The following is a 27,699-nucleotide window of genomic DNA, read 5'->3' on the forward strand; positions in this document are numbered from 1 at the left end:
ACTTTGCTCGGACTTCAATTCCCTTTACCACATAATATAAACTACTAATTCCCTTCCTCTCTTAAATCACTAATACTAACATACCTTTCCCGTAATTAGTACTATTTCTTAGCTATCTTTGCATGTTTAGCTCTTTGAGTTGTGTTTAGCTCTAATTTTCCTCGAATTTTAGTCTAACACCTATCTTTCCTGCATGCTCGCGATCGGTTCGGTAACACGCGTCGCGCGTCATCGGCAGCGCCCCTCGGTCGGTTGGGCGGGAGGAGGGCTGCGTTTCTGGCTGGGTTCCGCGCGTAACAGGCTTCGGCTTGGTGTCGCATGGGCCACTTGATGGTGCAGTCATTGCATATCAAAGTCCAGACTTACCTTGGTTGATGATCTTGGTGTTAAACTAGACCTCAAGTTAAAGTTTTCTGAACACATTTCTACCATGGTAAATAAGGCCATGGACGTGCTTGGGTTTATAAAGAGGTGGTCAAAGGAATTTGACGACCCCTATATAACAAAGACTCTCTATATCTCGCTTGTTCGTCCGATTTTAGAGTACGGCTCTTGTGTATGGTGCCCCCAGTACAAAGTGCACCAGGACCGTATAGAATCAGTCCAGAAAAACTTTTTACTTTTTGCTCTGCGTGGCCTTAACTGGGATGCAGGTGTGAGACTTCCATCTTACCCTCGTAGATTGCTTTTAATAAACCTTCCAACCTTAGTTAGTCGTAGAAAAATGCTTGGAGTGATTTTTATGTACAACCTGATCAAGGGTGACGTAGATAGCCCTGACTTGTTGAGCCGCATAAGCTTTACGATTCCTGTTAGATCTACTAGAAACATTATTCCTTTGTTCCTTCCGCTTCGTTGATCGAATTATTCCTTGCACGAACCATTTAGGGTCCTATGCTCGGACTTCAATTCCCTCTACCATATAATATCCACTACTAATTCCCTTCTTCTTCTTAAATCACTAATACTAACATACCTTTCCCGTAATTAGTACTATTTCTTAGCTATCTTTGCATGTTTAGCTCTTTGAAATGTGTTTAGCTCTAATTTTCCTCGAATTTTAGTCTGCATGCTCGCGATCGGTTCGGTAACACGCGTCGCGCGTCATGCGGCAGCACCCCTCGGTCGGTTGATCGGGAGGAGGCGCTGCGTTTCTGCCTGGGTTCCGCGCGTAACACATTTCTCCTTGGTGTCGCATGGGCCACTTGATGGTGCAGTCATTGCATATCAACGTCCAAACAAATATCTATCAGAAAAATTCGGTTTGGATCATGAGGAAAAAAACTTCGATTTTATCGAGTAGTGTTACACTGGCAGATGCATTGATTAGGCGTCGTTTAAACAATTGCTCATTAAAATCTATGGAGAAACTTTGGAGCTAAAATTCGTTAACCAAACCTAAAAAATGAAAGAAAAAATTAACAAAAAATACCTTTTCGAAGGTTGCGGGCCCAACTGCCAACTGGGAACAAAGCAATCGAAAAAGGGTTGTAAATTTAGTACCTGATCGCGTTCCTTTTGAGGTAGGCCTGTTCAGGTAAATGTTTCCTTTACTCTCTCAATGCAGGTCCACACAAATGTTGTTGACATTTGTCGCTTCTACCTATTCATATTCCAATGAAACCAAGGTAAAAAATACCTGAGATATAGAATTTAATTTATCTACACACTTTTTATTTGGTGTTATGTTGCTACAAGTTTTAAACGTAAGTTTTAAGCTATGGATAGCGTTACTGCTATGTAGGTATCTTCCAAGTCCGCACGTCCTTCATCGTTCGGACTAAGACCCTCGATGTCAAATTGAACGTTTAGAATTTTCTTGAAATACGTTTCCAAGATGCTCAAGCGATAGCGAAGCTCATCATTACAAATTGGGTTTTCCGATTTGCCTTCCACCACATATTTGATACGAGAAATATTGCGCTTTATATTGCTCCATTGGCGTTTTAAATCTTCGAGCGTCGTCATTTTGTTGTGTAGTATAAATTACACGCACACAGAACTAGAGATTCCAAAGGCAATGCACGCAACAACAGCAAGAAGGCACCAAATCAGCAGCAGCAGCAAGAGAACAAATTTAGAAGCGGGCGACGGCGGCAAAAAAAAGGGTTGAGCGCAATTCCTCTATTGTAATTACCTACCAGAATGCTAGAGGCTTGCGTAGTAAGCTCAGCACTTTTTTTCTTGAGAGTCTCGCATTCTCGTCCCACGTTATTGTGTTAGCCGAGACCTGGTTGAAGCCGGACATCCTTAGTTCCGAAGTTTTAGGTTAGGTTAGGTTGTCCCGGACGGCCCTCACGGGGCCACGCATAGGCCAATATGGCCCTTAGTTGTCCGGATTGGTGCGTATGGACCTTCTGAGTGTTTTTACGCGGTTTTGAAATCCGTGAGGATCGAGGAGATTTTTGCAAAGGCAAGGAGTTTCTTGCCCTTGAGAGGGCCGGGCATTGGCAGATTAGATGTTCCAGGGTTTCGATAGCCCCAGATTCATCACATTTCCTGCACTTGTCACTGTTGGTGATGCCTAGTTGCATGACTGCATGTGCTGCAGCCAGGCAATGACCTGTGAGTATACCTATTAGCATCCTACAGTCCTTCCGTGGTAGGTGTAGTAGGTATTGGCTGAGTTTACCATTGCTCTCCTTGCACATGGTTTTCGCGATCTTGCAGTTGGTGGTTCTCCTCCACCTGCTGCTGGCCCGTATGTGTGCCCTCCTTTCTAGATCGCTTTGGAGCGCTCTGAGGGAGACAGGCACGTTCTCAGTCCTGTCGTTTGCCAGCCCGACGCCTTCCTTAGCCAGTACGTCTGCTGTCTCGTTGCCTTCGATGCCCTGGTGGCTGGGAACCCAATAGATCCGCACTGACTTAGTCGTGCTTAGGAAATCTAATGCCTCCCTGCTTGCCAGGACATTTTTGGAACTGACCGCTGACGACTGCATGGATCTTATCGCCGCCTGGCTGTCCACGAACAGGTTGATCACATTATGTGGGCGTTCCGTACATCGAGCAACCTCCGCCGCTTTCCGTATGGCAAAGACTTCTGCCTGGAATATGCTGCATTGGTCCGGTAGCTTATAGGACAGCCTTATTTCAGGGTCTGTACAATATATGCCCGCACCTACTCCTTCCTCCATCTTGGAGCCATCCGTGTATATGTTGAGGTGTTGGGTCTGGTCCCGACCCCTTTTCCAGTCGTCGGGTCCCATAAATGAGGTTGTGTTTACGTCCAGGCAAGTTTGGGGGATCATGTAGTCAGATATACTGGTCATACTGGTCAATTGAACTGTGCCCGAATCCACTACTAATTCCCTTCCTCTTCTTAAATCACTAATACTAACATACCTTTCCCGTAATTAGTACTATATCTTAGCTATATATCTATATCTTATATCTTTGCATGTTTAGCTCTTTGAGTTGTGTTTAGCTCTAATTTTCCTCGAATTTTAGTCTAACACCTATCTTTCCTGCATGCTCGCGATCGGTTCGGTAACACGCGTCGCGCGTCATGCGGCAGCGCCCCTCGGTCGGTTGGGCGGGAGGAGGCGCTGCGTTTCTGCCTGGGTTCCGCGCGTAACAGACTTCTCCTTGGTGTCGCATGGGCCACTTGATGGTGCAGTCATTGCATATCAACGTCCAAACAAATATCTATCAGAAAAATTCGGTTTGGATCATGAGGGAAAAAAACTTTGATTTTATCGAGTAGTGTTACACTGGCAGATGCATTGATTAGGCGTCGTTTAAGCAATTGCTCATTAAAATCTATGGAGAAACTTTGGAGCTAAAATTCGTTAACCAAACCTAAAAAATGAAAAAAAAATTAACAAAAAATACCTTTTTGAAGGTTGCGGGCCCAACTGCCAATTGGGAACAAAGAAATCGAAAAAGGGTTGTAAATTTAGTACCTGATCGCGTTTCTTCTGAGGTAGGCCTGTTCAGGTCAAATGACTAAGATCCTCGATGTCAAATTGAACGTTTAAAATTTTCTTGAAATACGTTTCCAAGATGCTCAAGCGATAGCGAAGCTCATCATTACAAATTGGGTTTTCCGATTTGCCTTCCACCACAGATTTGATACGAGAAATATTGCGCTTTATAATGCTCCGTTGGCGTTTTAAATCTTCGAGCGTTGTCATTTTGTTGTGTAGTATAAATTACACGCACACAGAACTAGAGATTCCAAAGGCAATGCACGCAACAACAGCAAGAAGGCACCAAATCAGCAGCAGCAGCAAGAGAACAAATTTAGAAGCGGGCGACGGCGGCAAAAAAAAGGGTTGAGCGCAATTCCTCTATTGTAGTTACCTACCAGAATGCTAGAGGCTTGCGTAGTAAGCTCAGCACTCTTTTTCTTGAGAGTCTCGCATTCTCGTCCCACGTTATTGTGTTAACCGAGACCTGGTTAAAGCCGTACATCCTTAGTTCCAAAGTTTTGGCAGGTCGGTACAAAATTTTTAGAAATGACCGTTCGTATCGACGTGGAGGTGGGGTCCTCATTGCAGTGGACTCAAACTTCACGTCGGATTATTTCATGGTCCAGGTTCAACAAGACCTGGAATTCCTGTGCGTAAAACTGATTCTCCCAGGCTTTTCCATTTTCATTATTTGCTCGTATATTCCACCTTCCTCGGATATCTTAATATTCGAGCATCACCAGTCCGCTTTAAAAACTGTTTCTTCCTCGCTATCAGATAAAGACCATATGATAGTTCTTGGTGATTTCAATTTGCCAGGTACTGTTTGGTCTTCGGTAAACGAGTCTAATTACCTTGTGCCCATGTCACTACATGACTTTATCGACGACTTGCTAGACCTATCCCTGTCTCAAGTCAACCATGTTAAAAATTGCTTGGGTCGATTGCTTGATCTGTGCTTTGTCTTGGATACGACCATAGCGTTGTTAACCCGAGCCCTTCCGCTCACTATACCTGAAGACTCCTACCATCCCATATTCGAAGTGTCAGTCGATATTGGCCCTACTGTATTGGATCGAATGGGTAGGCTATCTGAACCTGTCCGCTGCTTTCGTAAATCCGAGTTTACGAAGCTTAATAACCTTATTGACCCCTGCTTAAACTATTCACCCTATCCATTAACGCTTCATGCTTCCCCCCCATCTGGAAGGAATCTTTTATTATTCCGCTCCATAAAAAATTTAACAAGTCTGATGCAAATAATTATAGAGGTATATCTAAGTTATCCGCTATTCCTAAAATGTTTGAAAAAATTTTAGCTCCGCATTTGCAACATCTCTGAAAATCACTTATATCTCCGTCTCAGCACGGATTTATAAGGCGGCGATCAACAATTACCAATTTATTAGAGTTTACCTCTTTTATTATTAAAGGCTTCCAAGGTAACTTGCAGACGGATGTCATTTACGCTGATTTCAGTAAAGCATTCGATTCTGTAAACCATTCCCTTCTAGCATAAAAACTTGACCTTTTAGGGTTTCCGCCTAATCTACCTTCGTTCTAGGTCTCAAAGAGTCCTCTTCAAAAACCTGTTACGATTACTTCTGGAGTACCACAGGGCAGCCATCTAGGCCCATCTACCATTCACACTCTTTATTAATGACCTGCCTTTAGTATTAACAAACTCTCGAGTACTCATGTATGCGGATGATGTTAAACTCTGCGTCCAGTATAAGGACATTTCATTTCACTCTCGCTTGCAATCCGATCTCAATTACTTTCAGTCATGGTGTTGTGCAAATATGCTACACCTAAATGACTCGAAATGCAAAGTAATGACATTTCATCGCTCCTGCCCCTTTTTGGCTCCTTATAGCCTCTGCGGTGGTTCTCTTGAGAGAATTACCTTGGTTGATGATCTTGGTGTTAAACTAGACCTCAAGTTAAAGTTTTCTGAACACATTTCTACCATGGTAATTAAGGCCATGGGCGTGCTTGGGTTTATAAAGAGGTGGTCAAAGGAATTTGACGACCCCTATATAACGAAGACTCTCTATATCTCGCTTGTTCGTCCGATTTTAGAATACGGCTCTTGTGTATGGTGCCCCCAGTACAAAGTACACCAGGACCGTATAGAATCAGTCCAGAAAAACTTTTTACTTTTTGCTCTGCGTGGCCTTAACTGGGATGCAGGTGTGAGACTGCCATCTTATCCTCGTAGATTGCTTTGAATAAACCTTCCAACCTTAGTTAGTCGTAGAAAAATGCTTGGTGTGATTTTTATGCACAACCTGATCAAGGGTGATGTAGATAGCCCTGACTTGTTGAGCCGCATAAACTTTACGATTCCTATTAGATCTACTAGAAACTTCATTCCTCTTTTCCTTCCGCTTTGTAGATCGAATTATTCCTTGCACGAACCATTTAGGGTACTTTGCTCGGACTTCAATTCCCTTTACCACATAATATCAACTACTAATTCCCTTCCTCTTCTTAAATCACTAATACTAACATACCTTTCCCGTAATTAGTACTATTTCTTAGCTATCTTTGCATGTTTAGCTCTTTGAGTTGTGTTTAGCTCTAATTTTCCTCGAATTTTAGTCTAACACCTATCTTTCCTGCATGCTCGCGATCGGTTCGGTAACACGCGTCGCGCGTCATGCGGCAGCGCCCCTCGGTCGGTTGGGCGGGAGGAGGGCTGCGTTTCTGCCTGGGTTCCGCGCGTAACAGGCTTCGGCTTGGTGTCGCATGGGCCACTTGATGGTGCAGTCATTGCATATCAAAGTCCAGACTTACCTTGGTTGATGATCTTGGTGTTAAACTAGACCTCAAGTTAAAGTTTTCTGAACACATTTCTACCATGGTAAATAAGGCCATGGACGTGCTTGGGTTTATAAAGAGGTGGTCAAAGGAATTTGACGACCCCTATATAACAAAGACTCTCTATATCTCGCTTGTTCGTCCGATTTTAGAGTACGGCTCTTGTGTATGGTGCCCCAGTACAAAGTGCACCAGGACCGTATAGAATCAGTCCAGAAAAACTTTTTACTTTTTGCTCTGCGTGGCCTTAACTGGGATGCAGGTGTGAGACTTCCATCTTACCCTCGTAGATTGCTTTTAATAAACCTTCCAACCTTAGTTAGTCGTAGAAAAATGCTTGGAGTGATTTTTATGTACAACCTGATCAAGGGTGACGTAGATAGCCCTGACTTGTTGAGCCGCATAAGCTTTACGATTCCTGTTAGATCTACTAGAAACTTTATTCCTTTGTTCCTTCCGCTTCGTAGATCGAATTATTCCTTGCACGAACCATTTAGGGTCCTATGCTCGGACTTCAATTCCCTCTACCATATAATATCCACTGCTAATTCCCTTCTTCTTCTTAAATCACTAATACTAACATACCTTTCCCGTAATTAGTACTATTTCTTAGCTATCTTTGCATGTTTAGCTCTTTGAGTTGTGTTTAGCTCTAATTTTCCTCGAATTTTAGTCTGCATGCTCGCGATCGGTTCGGTAACACGCGTCGCGCGTCATGCGGCAGCGCCCCTCGGTCGGTTGGGCGGGAGGAGGCGCTGCGTTTCTGCCTGGGTTCCGCGCGTAACAGATTTCTCCTTGGTGTCGCATGGGCCACTTGATGGTGCAGTCATTGCATATCAACGTCCAAACAAATATCTATCAGAAAAATTCGGTTTGGATCATGAGGAAAAAAACTTCGATTTTATCGAGTAGTGTTACACTGGCAGATGCATTGATTAGGCGTCGTTTAAACAATTGCTCATTAAAATCTATGGAGAAACTTTGGAGCTAAAATTCGTTAACCAAACCTAAAAAATGAAAAAAAAAATTAACAAAAAATACCTTTTCGAAGGTTGCGGGCCCAACTGCCAACTGGGAACAAAGCAATCGAAAAAGGGTTGTAAATTTAGTACCTGATCGCGTTCCTTTTGAGGTAGGCCTGTTCAGGTCAAATGTTTCCTTTATATTCTCTCAAGTGCAGGTCCACACAAATGTTGTTGACATTTGTCGCTTCTACCTATTCATATTCCAATGAAACCAAGGTAAAAAATACCTGAGATATAGAATTTAATTTATCTACACACTTTTTATTTGGTGTTATGTTGCTACAAGTTTTAAACGTAAGTTTTAAGCTATGGATAGCTTTACTGCTATGTAGGTATATTCCAAGTCCGCACGTCCTTCATCGTTCGGACTAAGATCCTCGATGTCAAATTGAACGTTTAGAACTTTCTTGAAATACGTTTCCAAGATGCTCAAGCGATAGCGAAGCTCATCATTACAAATTGGGTTTTCCGATTTGCCTTCCACCACATATTTGATACGAGAAATATTGCGCTTTATATTGCTCCATTGGCGTTTTAAATCTTCCAGCGTCGTCATTTTGTTGTGTAGTATAAATTACACGCACACAGAACTAGAGATTCCAAAGGCAATGCACGCAACAACAGCAAGAAGGCACCAAATCAGCAGCAGCAGCAAGAGAACAAATTTAGAAGCGGGCGACGGCGGCAAAAAAAATTCCTCTATTGTAGTTACCTACCAGAATGCTAGAGGCTTGCGTAGTAAGCTCAGCACTCTTTTTCTTGAGAGTCTCGCATTCTCGTCCCACGTTATTGTGTTAACCGAGACCTGGTTAAAGCCGGACATCCTTAGTTCCGAAGTTTTAGGTTAGGTTAGGTTGTCCCGGACGGCCCTCACGGGGCCACGCATAGGCCAATATGGCCCTTAGTTGTCCGGATTGGTGCGTATGGACCTTCTGAGTGTTTTTACGCGGTTTTGAAATCCGTGAGGATCGAGGAGAGTTTTGCAAAGGCAAGGAGTTTCGCTGGCGTCCTCTTGGATGCATCTTCCAGCGATGCCAGTACCGGGCTGCCAAGATGTATGTTTCTTGCCCTTGAGAGGGCCGGGCATTGGCAGATTTGATGTTCCAGGGTTTCGATAGCCCCAGATTCATCACATTTCCTGCACTTGTCACTGTTGGTGATGCCTAGTTTGACTGCATGTGCTGCAGCCAGGCAATGACCTGTGAGTATACCTATTAGCATCCTACAGTCCTTCCGTGGTAGGTGTAGTAGGTATTGGCTGAGTTTACCATTGCTCTCCTTGCACATGGTTTTCGCGATCTTGCAGTTGGTGGTTCTCCTCCACCTGCTGCTGGCCCGTATGTGTGCCCTCCTTTCTAGATCGCTTTGGAGCGCTCTGAGGGAGATAGGCACGTTCTCAGTCCTGTCGTTTGCCAGCCCGACGCCTTCCTTAGCCAGTACGTCTGCTGTCTCGTTGCCTTCGATGCCCTGGTGGCTGGGAACCCAAATAGATCCGCACTGACTTAGTCGTGCTTAGGAAATCTAATGCCTCCCTGCTTGCCAGGACATTTTTGGAACTGACCGCTGACGACTGCATGGATCTTATCGCCGCCTGGCTGTCCACGAACAGGTTGATCACATTATGTGGGCGTTCCGTACATCGAGCAACCTCCGCCGCTTTCCGTATGGCAAAGACTTCTGCCTGGAATATGCTGCATTGGTCCGGTAGCTTATAGGACAGCCTTATTTCAGGGTCTGTACAATATATGCCCGCACCTACTCCTTCCTCCATCTTGGAGCCATCCGTGTATATGTTGAGGTGTTGGGTCTGGTCCCGACCCCTTTTCCAGTCGTCGGGTCCCATAAATGAGGTTGTGTTTACGTCCAGGCAAGTTTGGGGGATCATGTAGTCCTCGACAGTCCTCGAGGTCCGCCATTGAATAGGGATATAGCCCGTGATCAGGCAAGCTGAGTATATTGCAAAGAGCCATGGGGTGATCACGACTTTGGTCACCTGTAGCATGGCTGGGAATATACCGTCTAGTCCAGGTGCTTTTGTACCCGCAAAGGAGTCTATAGCCCAGTGGATTTTCTTAGACGATATGAGACCTGTTGGGGGATGCTCTTCCTCAGTTGCTAGGTCCTGATGCGGCGTAGCGTCAGCAACCTCGGTGCATCCTGGGAAGTGAGCTTCCATTAGTGCTGTTAGGGCTTCTTCACTGCCCTCAGTCCACTGTCCATCTTCTCGCTTCAGCTGACTCTGTATGGTAGGTTGCTTTGATAGCAGCTTCTGAAGTCTAGCCGTTTCTGGGACTTTCTCGATATTGGAGCAGAAGTTCCTCCACGAGTTTCTTTGTGCCCTGCGTATTTCCTTCTTGTACTCCCTGAGTAGGGTTTTGTATTCCTCATTGATTATATCCTCGTTCGCCTGTTTGGCGATTTTGAAGAATTCTTTGAGGTTGTTTCTTTGGAGCGATAGGTCCCGGTTCCACCAGAGTGGTTTGGTCCTCTTTTTCGTTCTCGAGGGTGGGCACGATGCGTGGTACGCATCCAGTAGTTCCTTGGATAGGGTCTCTAGGGACGTTTCTATGTCTTCCGGGGATTTCACTGTGCCCGGACGATTCGCGAGCTTCGAGGTAACTGTCTTTTTAAACTTTTCCCAGTTTGTGTTCTGGGGTTTCTATAGACAGTTATCTTGAGGTGTTCAAATTCGCACTTAAACTGGATGTACCTGTGGTCTGAGAAGGATGGTCTTTCAAGGACTCTCCAGCCAGATACCACCGTACTTGTTCCCGCTACGAGTGTTAAGTCTAGCACGTTTGAAGAGGTGGGATCTACAAAGGTGTATTCCTCTCCTACGTTTGCTACTTCTAGGTTAGTTGATAGTATGAAGTCTAGGAGGGACTCACCTCTATCGTTGATGTCGGGGCTTCCCCACACGTTGTGATGTGCGTTTGCGTCCGTACCAACGAGAAATTGCTGGTCCTTCAGGCTGGATTCCGCCACTAGGTGCCTCAACTCTTCAGGTGGAGCCGGCCTGTCGTGTGCCATGTAGCAGGAGGCTACCATCAGGCGCCTTTCCTTGCTTTCTAGCATCACCACGGTTAGATCGTCAGTGCTAGATCCGCACTGACTTAGTCGTGCTTAGGAAATCTAATGCCTCCCTGCTTGCCAGGACATTTTTGGAACTGACCGCTGATGACTGCATGGATCTTATCGCCGCCTGGCTGTCCACGAACAGGTTGATCACATTATGTGGGCGTTCCGTACATCGAGCAACCTCCGCCGCTTTCCGTATGGCAAAGACTTCTGCCTGGAATATGCTGCATTGGTCCGGTAGCTTATAGGACAGCCTTATTTCAGGGTCTGTACAATATATGCCCGCACCTACTCCTTCCTCCATCTTGGAGCCATCCGTGTATATGTTGAGGTGTTGGGTCTGGTCCCGACCCCTTTTCCAGTCGTCGGGTCCCATAAATGAGGTTGTGTTTACGTCCAGGCAAGTTTGGGGGATCATGTAGTCAGATATACTGCTCATGTCTCGGCCAATTGAACTGTGCCCGAATCCCTATAGAGACATGTTTCCTGATGCTACTAAGCGTTGTGCCGCCTTTGCTGCAATCAGTTGAGCGTGGATGTCCAGGGGGTCGATTCTGTTTATGGTTTCGAGAGCTTTTGTTGGGGTTGACCTCAGCGCCCCCGTAATGCAGAGCAGTGCCTGCCGCTGGGTCTTTTCCATAAGCTTATTGTACGTCTTCTTTTCTGTCGCTTGCCACCACACTAAGACTCCGTACAGCAGAGTCGGTCGCACCACCGATATGAAGATCCAGTGCATTAAAGCAGGTGACAGGCCCCATGTGCTGCTGAGCATCTTCTTCGAGCGCAATGGTGGTCTTCTTCACCCTTTCCACTACATTGGGTCTCCACGCCAGCTTGCTGTCCAGTACTATGCCGAGGTATTTGACTTGTGTTTTAGGGGTCAGACTGGTTTTTTCAATTTTCGGGGGGATCCATGCCGGTACCTTGTATCTCTCGGTGAAGAGAATGACGGTCCTTGTCCGCGTTGATACTGAGTCCTACTTTTCCTGCCCACTCACATATCTCCCTGAGTGTTGATTCCATTATGGAGCTGAGGGTCGATGGACATACTCCCGTAATAATTATGCTTATGTCATCTGCATAGGCTGTTATTTTTGGGGCTCTCCTCTCGAATCTCTTTATTAAGTCGTCGACCACCAGGTTCCACAGGAGGGGCGACAGGACCCCACCTTGTGGTGTGCCTCTATGCGCCCCCCTCACCATGGAAGCGGTGCCCCACTCTGATTGCACCCGTCTGCAACTTAGAAGGTTCTTTATCCAGAGGTTGTTTGCGGGATGTGTATTGGTCGCTTCTAGGCGGTCCATAATAGCGTTCGTAGTGACGTTGTTGAATGCTCCGGAAATGTCTACGAAACACTCCTAGAGCATACTTTTTATTATGGAGGGCTCTCTCGATGGTGGCTACTAGCGAGTGCAGTGCCGTCTCTACCGATTTCCCTTTGGTGTAGGCATGCTGGTTGGTTGACATCAGTCTCCCTACATCATTCCTGATGTGTAGATCCAGCAGTTTTTCTAGTGTTTTGAGTAGAAAGGAGGTGAGGCCTATCGGTCTGTAATCCTTGGGGCTCATATGGCTGCACTTTCCTGCATTTGGAAGGAAGACAGTCCTCGAGGTCCGCCATTGAATAGGGATATAGCCCGTGATCAGGCAAGCTGAGTATATTGCAAAGAGCCATGGGGTGATCACGACTTTGGTCACCTGTAGCATGGCTGGGAATATACCGTCTAGTCCAGGTGCTTTTGTACCCGCAAAGGAGTCTATAGCCCAGTGGATTTTCTTAGACGATATGAGACCTGTTGGGGGATGCTCTTCCTCAGTTGCTAGGTCCTGATGCGTTGTAGCGTCAGCAACCTCGGTGCATCCTGGGAAGTGAGCTTCCATTAGTGCTGTTAGGGCTTCTTCACTGCCCTCAGTCCACTGTCCATCTTCTCGCTTCAGCTGACTCTGTATGGTAGGTTGCTTTGATAGCAGCTTCTGAAGTCTAGCCGTTTCTGGGACTTTCTCGATATTGGAGCAGAAGTTCCTCCACGAGTTTCTTTGTGCCCTGCGTATTTCCTTCTTGTACTCCCTGAGTAGGGTTTTGTATTCCTCATTGATTATATCCTCGTTCGCCTGTTTGGCGATTTTGAAGAATTCTTTGAGGTTGTTTCTTTGGAGCGATAGGTCCCGGTTCCACCAGAGTGGTTTGGTCCTCTTTTTCGTTCTCGAGGGTGGGCACGATGCGTGGTACGCATCCAGTAGTTCCTTGGATAGGGTCTCTAGGGACGTTTCTATGTCTTCCGGGGATTTCACTGTGCCCGGACGATTCGCGAGCTTCGAGGTAACTGTCTTTTTAAACTTTTCCCAGTTTGTGTTCGGGGGTTTCTATAGACAGTTATCTTCGGAGGTGTTCAAATTCGCACTTAAACTGGATGTACCTGTGGTCTGAGAAGGATGGTCTTTCAAGGACTCTCCAGCCAGATACCACCGTACTTGTTCCCGCTACGAGTGTTAAGTCTAGCACGTTTGAAGAGGTGGGATCTACAAAGGTGTATTCCTCTCCTACGTTTGCTACTTCTAGGTTAGTTGATAGTATGAAGTCTAGGAGGGACTCACCTCTATCGTTGATGTCGGGGCTTCCCCCACACGTTGTGATGTGCGTTTGCGTCCGTACCAACGAGAAATTGCTGGTCCTTCAGGCTGGATTCCGCCACTAGGTGCCTCAACTCTTCAGGTGGAGCCGGCCTGTCGTGTGCCATGTAGCAGGAGGCTACCATCAGGCGCCTTTCCTTGCTTTCTAGCATCACCACGGTTAGATCGTCAGTGCTAGATCCGCACTGACTTAGTCGTGCTAGGAAATCTAATGCCTCCCTGCTTGCCAGGACATTTTTGGAACTGACCGCTGACGACTGCATGGATCTTATCGCCGCCTGGCTGTCCACGAACAGGTTGATCACATTATGTGGGCGTTCCGTACATCGAGCAACCTCCGCCGCTTTCCGTATGGCAAAGACTTCTGCCTGGAATATGCTGCATTGGTCCGGTAGCTTATAGGACAGCCTTATTTCAGGGTCTGTACAATATATGCCCGCACCTACTCCTTCCTCCATCTTGGAGCCATCCGTGTATATGTTGAGGTGTTGGGTCTGGTCCCGACCCCTTTTCCAGTCGTCGGGTCCCATAAATGAGGTTGTGTTTACGTCCAGGCAAGTTTGGGGGATCATGTAGTCCTCGACAGTCCTCGAGGTCCGCCATTGAATAGGGATATAGCCCGTGATCAGGCAAGCTGAGTATATTGCAAAGAGCCATGGGGTGATCACGACTTTGGTCACCTGTAGCATGGCTGGGAATATACCGTCTAGTCCAGGTGCTTTTGTACCCGCAAAGGAGTCTATAGCCTAGTGGATTTTCTTAGACGATATGAGACCTGTTGGGGGATGCTCTTCCTCAGTTGCTAGGTCCTGATGCGTTGTAGCGTCAGCAACCTCGGTGCATCCTGGGAAGTGAGCTTCCATTAGTGCTGTTAGGGCTTCTTCACTGCCCTCAGTCCACTGTCCATCTTCTCGCTTCAGCTGACTCTGTATGGTAGGTTGCTTTGATAGCAGCTTCTGAAGTCTAGCCGTTTCTGGGACTTTCTCGATATTGGAGCAGAAGTTCCTCCACGAGTTTCTTTGTGCCCTGCGTATTTCCTTCTTGTACTCCCTGAGTAGGGTTTTGTATTCCTCATTGATTATATCCTCGTTCGCCTGTTTGGCGATTTTGAAGAATTCTTTGAGGTTGTTTCTTTGGAGCGATAGGTCCCGGTTCCACCAGAGTGGTTTGGTCCTCTTTTTCGTTCTCGAGGGTGGGCACGATGCGTGGTACGCATCCAGTAGTTCCTTGGATAGGGTCTCTAGGGACGTTTCTATGTCTTCCGGGGATTTCACTGTGCCCGGACGATTCGCGAGCTTCGAGGTAACTGTCTTTTTAAACTTTTCCCAGTTTGTGTTCCGGGGGTTTCTATAGACAGTTATCTTCGGAGAGTGTTCAAATTCGCACTTAAACTGGATGTACCTGTGGTCTGAGAAGGATGGTCTTTCAAGGACTCTCCAGCCAGATACCACCGTACTTGTTCCCGCTACGAGTGTTAAGTCTAGCACGTTTGAAGAGGTGGGATCTACAAAGGTGTATTCCTCTCCTACGTTTGCTACTTCTAGGTTAGTTGATAGTATGAAGTCTAGGAGGGACTCACCTCTATCGTTGATGTCGGGGCTTCCCCACACGTTGTGATGTGCGTTTGCGTCCGTACCAACGAGAAATTGCTGGTCCTTCAGGCTGGATTCCGCCACTAGGTGCCTCAACTCTTCAGGTGGAGCCGGCCTGTCGTGTGCCATGTAGCAGGAGGCTACCATCAGGCGCCTTTCCTTGCTTTCTAGCATCACCACGGTTAGATCGTCAGTGCTGTAATGAGACATAAGGTGAGCATGGATTCCCTTCCGTACGAGTACGGCGGTTCTGTTCCTGCTTACCGATGGTGGATAGAATACGTTAAAATTTGAGGACTTTAGCCCGGCCACAGCATTGCCTGAGGCAACCCATGGCTCCTGGACTAAGGCTATGTCGGCGGGCCCTTGCTCCATGGCAAAGAGGAGCTCCGCCGACGCAATTTTACTTTTGTGGAGGTTGAGCTGCAGCACACTCAGCATGTGCGTCTGGCTCAGCTTCACTCGACGGGTTGACTACTACCGTCAGGTCACCGCCCTCCCCCTCTTCTTCCGAGTCCAGCGCAAGACCCTGTGCGGCCTCCACGATGGTGTCCAGACCAAGGTCCTTCTCCACCTCGCCCGCCTGCAGAGTGTGCGCATTTTTGTCCTTGGGGTGGCGCTTTTTCAGCCGCAGGTACACACTGCCCATCCCCCACGCCATCTTCCCGAATCTTGGGTATAGCAGGTCCTCTGCCTCCTTGCTGATCTGGATGATCGCACTCTGGCCCCCCTCGTTGGGTAGTGGGCTCCCGATATGCAGAATCCTCCAGTTAGCCGTTGGCACATCGGGGTTCTGCCTCTGTAGCAGCTTCAGCGCACGGTCCCCTTGGATTACGATGGGGAAGAGTACCTTTGCCTTTGGTATGGACGGGACTAGCTCCCTGTCCACCACCTCCAGCTTGGCCCCCTCCCACAACGCTTCCAGTTGGCAGACCGTTTGCGTCAGCCACTTGAGTGTGGGGTCGTCAATACATTTAAGTATTTTTACCCCGTTGAGCCACCCTGCACCATCGAACGTGGGCATGGGGGCCGTTGGGTCCTCCTCCATTCTGGCGAACAGCGCATCCACGAGCCGCGCGTGCACCATCTTCCACCGCGCCGCCGTTTTTTTGCCATTCTCTTCGCTCCGGTCAATGAGTGCCACGATTAAATGTCGTTTGGTCACCTCACTGACCTTCGCTTTTTGGGGACGTTTCGCCTGTTTGGGTGTGGGGGCTGCCACCTTGGGCCCGCGTTGCCGCTTGCTCACCGGAGTGTCTTTCTTGGCACTCTCGGTCGAGCGTTGCCTTTTGGTGGCGAGACTCTCCTCCACCTTGTTGGCAAATCCATCCGTCGATGCCTTCATCTGCGGCATCTGCGAGAAGTGCAGCCTTCCCTCCTTTATCCGTTGTTCGGCCCAGGTCATTTTGGCCTTCTCCTCCTCAGAGAGGTCCTTCCTGCCCTGGAGCCGTCCCATGATCTTGAGGGCCGCTTTGTAATGCGCCTTCGCCTTCAACCCCTCCTTGGAACGCTTCGGCCCTTCCCTACGCGGGGAGCTGGAACCTGGTTCCAGGGAGCGGAGAAGGCCTTCTTCCTCCGTCTCTCCAAGTCCGAGTCTGTATCGACCACGGCACCTGTGCGGCTCAACTTGGAGTGCGTTTTTGTGGCAGTGACATTGCAACTGATATGACCTGCTCCCGTCCTATCAGAGGTGTGGCCGCTGGCGACACGCAGAGAGGATTGCTCCTCCCCGTGCCCGCCGGTGGTAGCAGCCACGCTTTCCACCGACGTTTGGGTTGACATCCCAACCCTTGTTTCATCCTTCGTCCGCTCCATTGTTGGCCCAGTGGGTCCATGCTGGTTAATATTTTTCGGGGGGACCACCCCCTAGCGTATTCTGCCTACCCGCCAGGCACCTCCAGCCATGGCCATGGTTCAGTTCCCCCAAATTTTTGGTCGGGAAGACCTGGACCTGGCCTTGGCTAGACACTGCATTACCCCGGACAGAGCAAGTTGCAATGCATTACCCGATTCGGGATAATGCAGTGCCCATTGCCCGGCCGGCACCCTCTGGGAGGGTTCAGCTGGAGGATTTTCGCCGGCCGAAGTTTTGGCAGGTCGGTACACAATTTTTAGAAATGACCGTTCGTATCGACGTGGAGGTGGGGTCCTCATTGCAGTGGACTCAAACTTCACGTCGGATTATTTCATGGTCCAGGTTCAACAAGACCTGGAATTCCTGTGCGTAAAACTGATTCTCCCAGGCTTTTCCATTTTCATTATTTGCTCGTATATTCCACCTTCCTCGGATATCTTAATATACGAGCATCACCAGTCCGCTTTAAAAACTGTTTCTTCCTCGCTATCAGATAAAGACCATATGATAGTTCTTGGTGATTTCAATTTGCCAGGTACTGTTTGGTCTTCGGTAAACGAGTCTAATTACCTTGTGCCCGATGTCACGACATGACTTTATCGACGACTTGCTAGACCTATCCCTGTCTCAAGTCAACCATGTTAAAAATTGCTTGGGTCGATTGCTTGATCTGTGCTTTGTCACGGATACGACCATAGCGTTGTTAGCCCGAGCCCTTCCGCTCACTATACCTGAAGACTCCTACCATCGCAGATTCGAAGTGTCAGTCGATATTGGCCCTACTGTATTGGATCGAATGGGTAGGCTATCTGAACCTGTCCGCTGCTGTCGTAAATCCGAGTTTACGAAGCTTAATAAGGCGGCGATCAACAATTACCAATTTATTAGAGTTTTCCTTTTTTATTATTAAAGGCTTCCAAGGTAACTTGCAGACGGATGTCATTTACGCTGATTTCAGTAAAGCATTCGATTCTGTAAACCATTCCCTTCTAGCATAAAAACTTGACCTTTTAGGGTTTCCGCCTAATCTACCTTCGTTCTAGGTCTCAAAGAGACTCTTCTGGAGTACCACAGGGCAGCCATCTAGGCCCATCTACCATTCACACTCTTTATTAATGACCTGCCTTTAGTATTAACAAACTCTCGAGTACTCATGTATGCGGATGATGTTAAACTCTGTGTCCAGTATAAGGACATTTCATTTCACTCTCGCTTGCAATCCGATCTCAATAACTTTCAATCATGGTGTTGTGCAAATATGTTACACCTAAATGCCTCGAAATGCAAAGTAATGACATTTCATCGCTCCTGCCCCTTTTTGGCTCCTTATAGCCTCTGCGGTGGTTCTCTTGAGAGAATTACCTTGGTTGATCTTGGTGTTAAACTAGACCTCAAGTTAAAGTTTTCTGAACACATTTCTACCATGGTAAATAAGGCCATGGACGTGCTTGGGTTTATAAAGAGGTGGTCAAAGGAATTTGACGACCCCTATATAACAAAGACTCTCTATATCTCGCTTGTTCGTCCGATTTTAGAGTACGGCTCTTGTGTATGGTGCCCCCAGTACAAAGTGCACCAGGACCGTATAGAATCAGTCCAGAAAAACTTTTTACTTTTTGCTCTGCGTGGCCTTAACTGGGATGCAGGTGTGAGACTTCCATCTTACCCTCGTAGATTGCTTTTAATAAACCTTCCAACCTTAGTTAGTCGTAGAAAAATGCTTGGAGTGATTTTTATGTACAACCTGATCAAGGGTGACGTAGATAGCCCTGACTTGTTGAGCCGCATAAGCTTTACGATTCCTGTTAGATCTACTAGAAACTTTATTCCTTTGTTCCTTCCGCTTCGTAGATCGAATTATTCCTTGCACGAACCATTTAGGGTCCTATGCTCGGACTTCAATTCCCTCTACCATATAATATCCACTACTAATTCCCTTCCTCTTCTTAAATCACTAATACTAACATACCTTTCCCGTAATTAGTACTATTTCTTAGCTATCTTTGCATGTTTAGCTCTTTGAGTTGTGTTTAGCTCTAATTTTCCTCGAATTTTAGTCTAACACCTATCTTTCCTGCATGCTCGCGATCGGTTCGGTAACACGCGTCGCGCGTTATGCGGCAGCGCCCCTTGGTCGGTTGGGCGGGAGGAGGCGCTGCGTTTCTGCCTGGGTTCCGCGCGTAACAGACTTCTCCTTGGTGTCGCATGGGCCACTTGATGGTGCAGTCATTGCATATCAACGTCCAGACAAATATCTATCAGAAAAATTCGGTTTGGATCATGAGGAAAAAATACTTCGATTTTATCGAGTAGTGTTACACTGGCAGATGCATTGATTAGGCGTCGCTTAAGCAATTGCTCATTAAAATCTATGGAGAAACTTTGGAGCTAAAATTCGTTAACCAAACCTAAAAAATGAAAAAAAAAAAAATTAACAAAAAATACCTTTTCGAAGGTTGCGGGCCCAACTGCCAATTGGGAACAAAGCAATCGAAAAAGGGTTGTAAATTTAGAACCTGATCGCGTTCCTTCTGAGGTAGGCCTCAGGTCAAATGTTTCCTTTATATTCTCTCAAGTGCAGGTCCACACAAATGTTGTTGACATTTGTCGCTTCTACCTATTCATATTCCAATGAAACCAAGGAAAAAAATACCTGAGATATAGAATTTAATTTATCTACACACTTTTTATTTGGTGTTTTGTTGCTACAAGTTTTAAACGTAAGTTTTAAGCTATGGATAGCTTTACTGCTATGTAGGTATCTTCCAAGTCCGCACGTCCTTCATCGTTCGGACTAAGATCCTCGATGTCAGATTGAACGTTTAGAATTTTCTTGAAGATGCTCAAGCGATAGCGAAGCTCATCATTACAAATTGGGTTTTCCGATTTGCCTTCCACCACAGATTTGATACGAGAAATATTGCGCTTTATATTGCTCCGTTGGCGTTTTAAATCTTCGAGCGTCGTCATTTTGTTGTGTAGTGTAAATTACACGCACACAGAACTAGAGATTCCAAAGGCAATGCACGCAACAACAGCAAGAAGGCACCAAATCAGCAGCAGCAGCAAGAGAACAAATTTAGAAGCGGGCGACGGCGGCAAAAAAAGGGTTGAGCGCAATTCCAGTCCAAAGAACGACGGCAACGAAAGCGAAAGTGAAGCGGAGAAATTCGAAGAGATAGATAACTACGTTGACCGATGGACAAATGCAGGTAGCAGCAATGCAATTTTTGGTATCTTACTTATATTACATATATAAGAGGATGAAACTCTTAACATCATAATAGAATAAAATAATCACTTAAATGACCCTCGCATTGTAGTATATTACGCTCATTCTTACTCTCTTTGTTACGCTCTTGCATTGGATTTGTAATTGAATTCACCACATTATAAGCACGCTTATGCACACTTCTCGCCTGGCTCAGCAGTTGCAGCTTCAAACCGACTCTTTGTCGGTTGTTTTTGTGTCTAGTCTCGGCGAGTCGCGTGCCATATCGGAAGGATGCTGCGTAGACATCAACCTGGAATCACACATCAAGTTATGCCACGAACATTTCGGCAGTAATTGCTCCCACCATAACGTCCAGTCAACCTAACTGCAACATCGCCCTAAACAGCTGGAACGTTCCCTGCAACACACAGTTAGTCTCAACCTTTGGACATTCTTATTGGAGCGGGACTGTTCTTTGAGCTTCTCTGCATTGGCCAAATCCAATTGGGAGCTGGTCTGCCACGTTTTCAGGAAACCAGGCTAGGATGGATAGTTGCAGGAGAGGTCTCAGTCTCGCGCAGCAGATCCACTTTCTTCTGTTCTATTTTCAGTTAATAAGTCTGTTAAGACCTTAAAGAAAAATTTAGACATTTGCCATAAGAAGAATTAAAGTAGCAAGAAGACTGCAATCAATAGCTCTTACCTACCCACTGTAAATTATCTAAAATTATCATCAGTAATTATGATTCTAACAAATACAAGAAGGTAAAATAAAATTACTCTACCAAACCTTGCCACATTCGGGCCTTTGCAGAATGTTCAAACATGAACATGTCGATGTACGAGTACATTAAGAAAAGATTCTGAACACAATCTATATATTTCTAGATTTAAATGTAGTAGTACATAAAGTTGATAATTTACGACCGTTTGAAAGAAAGGGCAAAGATGTGTGGTAATAAATACGCGGCAAGCAACACAAAATTGGAGATCCCACTTATCAAATGTAGAGCTAAGCATTAATGTTGTATGCAATGCGTTGCATGCACTCAAACAACCCCAAGGTAATTGTAGCCGCTACCCCAACTCCAACATCCTCCACTTTCCAAATAAATTACTCGCGACCAAGGCACGGCGCACTTATAGTAATTATTTGGCAATTTCCACTGCCAATTGGGAAATTGGTGTTTCGGTCTTTTGTTGTTGTTTTTGTTCCGTGCATTAGAGGTGGCGCAATCCAAAAATATCGGTATCGTAACCGAGTCTTGCGTTCGACCAAAAATAAATAAATAAAAAATAAAAAGAAAACCTTACTGATGCACGTTCTAGTTGCATTAAGACAAAACAGCTGTGCCTAAATTGCTTCGCAAGAGGCCATCAGCTTCGCGACTGCTCAAGCTCCCACAATTGCAACACTTGTGGAGGACGACACCACACGCTTCTGCATCGTGGCAATCCAGCTTCCAGCAAGTCACTTTCCACATCCGTACCCAATTCCACAGCTTGGCCAGACGTCAATCGACCAGTACCTTCCGCAGAAAATTCAAGTTCTTCCGAACCTCATCCTAACGTTCAGACGTATTTCGCCTCCGGCACAAGCTCTGTCCTTCTAGGCACGGCAATTATTAATATTTGCCACCTTGGGAAAAATTTCCGCGCCCGCGCTCTGATCGACTCGGGCTCTAAGGCAACGTTCATTACGGAACGCCTTTTCAACACGATTCAATTGCCATTCCAACGTATTCAGACACAGATCTCCAGCCTCAATCAGACAGTATCCGCTCAGTCCGATAAGCTCTGTCAGTTTTCCATTCGCTTTCCAACGAGGCCGGGCTTACAATTAAACGCCAAAGCCTATGTTATCCCCGAATTGGCAATCCTATCCGTTGCATCCGTTGCATCCTATCTCGCCAAGTTTATTGAAAGATTTGCCGAGTCTTCCATTGGCGGATCCTACATTCTTCGAGAGCTCACCAATCGATGTCCTGATTGGAGCCGATATCCCACCATCGGTAATATCAAGCGGCTAACAGCCCAACATATGTGGCTCTCTTCTCGGCCAAGAAACCATTTTTGGTTGGGTGCTCACTGGTTGCATCCTTTTCTTGTCAAATTTCCAGAGAAGCTTTCAATGTCCCAAATGTGCCCGTCATCCGTTCCAAGCTCACTTCTAATGCTTTTTCGACTTTTTCATTTCGCCCTAGCTTCCACATACAGACATGGCTACTCGATCCCATTGTTCACAGTGAGGACGGCGCTGGCGGGGCAACAGATCTGTGGGCATTCCACCCACACCACTGTTAGCAATCCAGCGACGCAAGATGTTGCCCTCGCTCCCGCTCTCACGCTTAAGAGCGAACAATCTGACCAATTCATTATGCTCACGTAGAAGATTTCGCAACTGTTCATATGACATTTAGTCGTAGTAAAAATTGCACAACGCTTGACTTGCTCAGTTGCCAAACTGAAGAAATTTATGATCTTCGTTTGAATGTTTACAAAGCGGACGATCGATGGTCAATTTGAAAGCTATTTCGAAAAAAATGAGAAAAATTGTTCCTCTTAATAATAAGGCGTCTTTATAACTCGGATTGTAGCCGGGTTGATCAACAACTTCGTCGCCAAATGACGTAATTTAAAAACATCCGTTATGTTTTTGAGTATTCGCCAGGAAATGTTTTGATTTAATTGGATTGCATTTTAATAGAGTAACGAATACTGGCGCATGAGTCAAAGAGGGCAATTTCACCTTGCCACCATCGCAGTATATGCAATAGAAAAAAAACCATAACTCTTAAAAATATGTTGAAGTCCCATATCGTTCGTTCTCTTTCGTAGTGACCAGACGTGTTTTTGTTTTACGGTTCGCATTTTCCTTGTGTTTAACTTAAACAGCCGGTGTTTTTTATCTATAATTTAACTCTCTAACTAACTTACATTAAAATCAATTTTTACCGCGGATGCATGCCTGATAATTGTGTAAAAACACAACTTATTTAATTAATTTTGTGCGTCGGTTAGTCGTGTGTTTGTGTGGTTTCTCTTCGTTAGTACGCCCTCTCATTACATTTAGCCGCTCTTTGTCGAAGTTATTGCCGTCTATCACTCTCTCTAACACCTAACTCTCAATAACTATTCTTTCTCTCTCGCACTTGAAAATTTGTTGCGCAGTAACGCTCTCACTTGTAAGCTGTTGCTGCAGCCACTCTCCTCTCTCATCTTTTACCGATTTTGCTTTAAGCATTGCTCTAAGCATTTGCTCTGCACAGTGGTCTGATTGCTATTTGTTTTGAACTTTTTTTCCCGAAGTAAAAAAAATAAAAGACATAAATATGGAATTTTCTGTCGTCTGTGCCAAAAAAACCTGCAAGAAGCAGATCACCCATGACCAGCCCAATATCCCCTGCTGGCTTTGCGAAAGCGTAGTGCACGCAAAATGTGTAGGGATCTCGGACCGTGTAGGAGACGCCATTTCCCAAGACAACAACCTACATTATAGTTGTGAGGAATGCCGTGCTGTGGAAAACGACATGCGTTCGTTCATGAGGCAGACGCGGAGTGGCTTCAAAGAGCTGATCGTAGGCTTTAAACAGCAATATGATCGGCTCTTGGCCATGAACACTCAGTTCAGCAGTATACAGCTGCTGGCTGAGTCTCCGAGGAGCAAGAAGTTTACTCCGCGGGACTGGCAAGTGCCGACTGCCTCATTTCCGCCGGCATCTGAAAAACTTACTCCGACCACTCCCTTAGTGCAGCAGTTGATTACGTTTGCTACTCCAAGGGCAACGATCGCTGCTGGTGATGCAGATTCGGGAGTCGAATGCGTCACTTTGGAGAGTATGGAGTTAGAAATGTCTGTAGAGTCCGTGTCCAACCCCTTAACTATCCCCTCAGTCTCGCTCCCACCAGCTAATAGATGTCCAGGACCACCGGATACTGGCATCACAGGTACTATGCCTTTGGTGCCAAAACCACTGGTGGGAGTCCCACCAAAGCGATAAGTTTTTGTCTCCCCAACTCAATTTGAAACCATTTTTTCCGCTAAGAAAAAGAATAGGCCCCCCATTACTCTTCCTAGAATTCAGACCAGTGCTCCATCTCCATCCTCATCTTCCACCTCTACTTCCACCCATCCAAAAAACTAAATTCCTCTTTTTAGTTACCTACCAGAATGCTAGAGGCTTGCGTAGTAAGCTCAGCACTCTTTTTCTTGAGAGTCTCGCATTTTCGTCCCACGTTATTGTGTTAACCGAGACCTGGTTAAAGCCGGACATCCTTAGTTCCGAAGTTTTGGCAGGTCGGTACACAATTTTTAGAAATGACCGTTCGTCTCGACGTGGAGGTGGGGTCCTTATTCCAGTGGACTCAAACTTCACGTCGGATTATTTCATGGTCCAGGTTCAACAAGACCTGGAATTCCTGTGCGTAAAACTGATTCTCCCAGGCTTTTCCATTTTCATTATTTGCTCGTATATTCCACCTTCCTCGGATATCTTAATATACGAGCATCACCAGTCCGCTTTAAAAACTGTTTCTTCCTCGCTATCAGATAAAGACCATATGATAGTTCTTGGTGATTTCAATTTGCCAGGTACTGTTTGGTCTTCGGTAAACGAGTCTAATTACCTTGTGCCCATGTCACTACATGACTTTATCGACGACTTGCTAGACCTATCCCTGTCTCAAGTCAACCATGTTAAAAATTGCTTGGGTCGATTGCTTGATCTGTGCTTTGTCTCGGATACGACCATAGCGTTGTTAACCCGAGCCCTTCCGCTCACTATACCTGAAGACTCCTACCATCCCAAATTCGAAGTGTCAGTCGATATTGGCCCTACTGTATTGGATCGAATGGGTAGGCTATCTGAACCTGTCCGCTGCTTTCGTAAATCCGAGTTTACGAAGCTTAATAACCTTATTGACCCCTGCTTAAACTATTCACCCTATCCATTAACGCTTCATGCTTCCCCCCCATCTGGTAGGAATCTTTTATTATTCCGCTCCATAAAAAATTTAACAAGTCTGATGCAAATAATTATAGAGGTATATCTAAGTTATCCGCTATTCCTAAAATGTTTGAAAAAATTTTAACTCCGCATTTGCAACATCTCTGCAAATCACTTATATCTCCGTCTCAGCACGGATTTATAAGGCAACAATTACCAATTTATTAGAATTTACCTCTTTTATTATTAAAGGCTTCCAAGGTAACTTGCAGACGGATGTCATTTACGCTGATTTCAGTAAAGCATTCGATTCTGTAAGCCATTCCCTTCTAGCATAAAAACTTGACCTTTTAGGGTTTCCGCCTAATCTACCTTCGTTCTAGGTCTCAAAGAGTCCTCTTCAAAAACCTGTTACGATTACTTCTGGAGTACCACAGGGCAGCCATCTAGGCCCATCTACCATTCACACTCTTTATTAATGACCTGCCTTTAGTATTAACAAACTCTCGAGTACTCATGTATGCGGATGATGTTAAACTCTGCGTCCAGTATAAGGACATTTCATTTCACTCTCGCTTGCAATCCGATCTCAATAACTTTCAGTCATGGTGTTGTGCAAATATGTTACACCTAAATGCCTCGAAATGCAAAGTAATGACATTTCATCGCTCCTGCCCCTTTTTGGCTCCTTATAGCCTCTGCGGTGGTTCTCTTGAGAGAATTACCTTGGTTGATGATCTTGGTGTTAAACTAGACCTAAAGTTAAAGTTTTCTGAACACATTTCTACCATGGTAAATAAGGCCATGGGCGTGCTTGGGTTTATAAAGAGGTGGTCAAAGGAATTTGACTACCCCTATATAACAAAGACTCTCTATATCTCGCTTGTTCGTCCGATTTTAGAGTACGGCTCTTGTGTATGGTGCCCCCAGTACAAAGTGCACCAGGACCGTATAGAATCAGTCCAGAAAAACTTTTTACTTTTTGCTCTGCGTGGCTTAACTGGGATGCAGATGTGAGACTTCTATCTTGCCCTCGTAGATTGCTTTTAATAAACCTTCCAACCTTAGTTAGTCGTAGAAAAATGCTTGGAGTGATTTTTATGTACAACCTGATCAAGGGTGACGTAGATAGCCCTGACTTGTTGAGCCGCATAAACTTTACGATTCCTATTAGATCTACTAGAAACTTTATTACTTTGGATATGGAAATATGGAATTTTCTGTCGTCTGTGCCAAAAAAACCTGCAAGAAGCAGATCACCCATGACCAGCCCAATATCCCCTGCTGGCTTTGCGAAAGCGTAGTGCACGCAAAATGTGTAGGGATCTCGGACCGTGTAGGAGACGCCATTTCCCAAGACAACAACCTACATTATAGTTGTGAGGAATGCCGTGCTGTGGAAAACGACATGCGTTCGTTCATGAGGCAGACGCGGAGTGGCTTCAAAGAGCTGATCGTAGGCTTTAAACAGCAATATGATCGGCTCTTGGCCATGAACACTCAGTTCAGCAGTATACAGCTGCTGGCTGAGTCTCCGAGGAGCAAGAAGTTTACTCCGCGGGACTTGCAAGTGCCGACTGCCTCATTTCCGCCGGCATCTGAAAAACTTACTCCGACCACTCCCTTAGTGCAGCAGTTGATTACGTTTGCTACTCCAAGGGCAACGATCGCTGCTGGTGATGCAGATTCGGGAGTCGAATGCGTCACTTTGGAGAGTATGGAGTTAGAAATGTCTGTAGAGTCCGTGTCCAACCCCTTAACTATCCCCTCAGTCTCGCTCCCACCAGCTAATAGATGTCCAGGACCACCGGATACTGGCATCACAGGTACTATGCCTTTGGTGCCAAAACCACTGGTGGGAGTCCCACCAAAGCGATAAGTTTTTGTCTCCCCAACTCAATTTGAAACCATTTTTTCCGCTAAGAAAAAGAATAGGCCCCCCATTACTCTTCCTAGAATTCAGACCAGTGCTCCATCTCCATCCTCATCTTCCACCTCTACTTCCACCCATCCAAAAAACTAAATTCCTCTTTTTAGTTACCTACCAGAATGCTAGAGGCTTGCGTAGTAAGCTCAGCACTCTTTTCTTGAGAGTCTCGCATTTTCGTCCCACGTTATTGTGTTAACCGAGACCTGGTTAAAGCCGGACATCCTTAGTTCCGAAGTTTTGGCAGGTCGGTACACAATTTTTAGAAATGACCGTTCGTCTCGACGTGGAGGTGGGGTCCTTATTCCAGTGGACTCAAACTTCACGTCGGATTATTTCATGGTCCAGGTTCAACAAGACCTGGAATTCCTGTGCGTAAAACTGATTCTCCCAGGCTTTTTCATTATTTTCATTATTTGCTCGTATATTCCACCTTCCTCGGATATCTTAATATACGAGCATCACCAGTCCGCTTTAAAAACTGTTTCTTCCTCGCTATCAGATAAAGACCATATGATAGTTCTTGGTGATTTCAATTTGCCAGGTACTGTTTGGTCTTCGGTAAACGAGTCTAATTACCTTGTGCCCATGTCACTACATGACTTTATCGACGACTTGCTAGACCTATCCTCTGAGTCAACCATGTTAAAAATTGCTTGGGTCGATTGCTTGATCTGTGCTTTGTCTCGGATACGA

This window comes from Drosophila obscura, unplaced genomic scaffold, assembly GCF_018151105.1.
Source record: "Drosophila obscura isolate BZ-5 IFL unplaced genomic scaffold, ASM1815110v1 contig_193, whole genome shotgun sequence".
NCBI lineage: Eukaryota > Metazoa > Arthropoda > Insecta > Diptera > Drosophilidae > Drosophila > Drosophila obscura.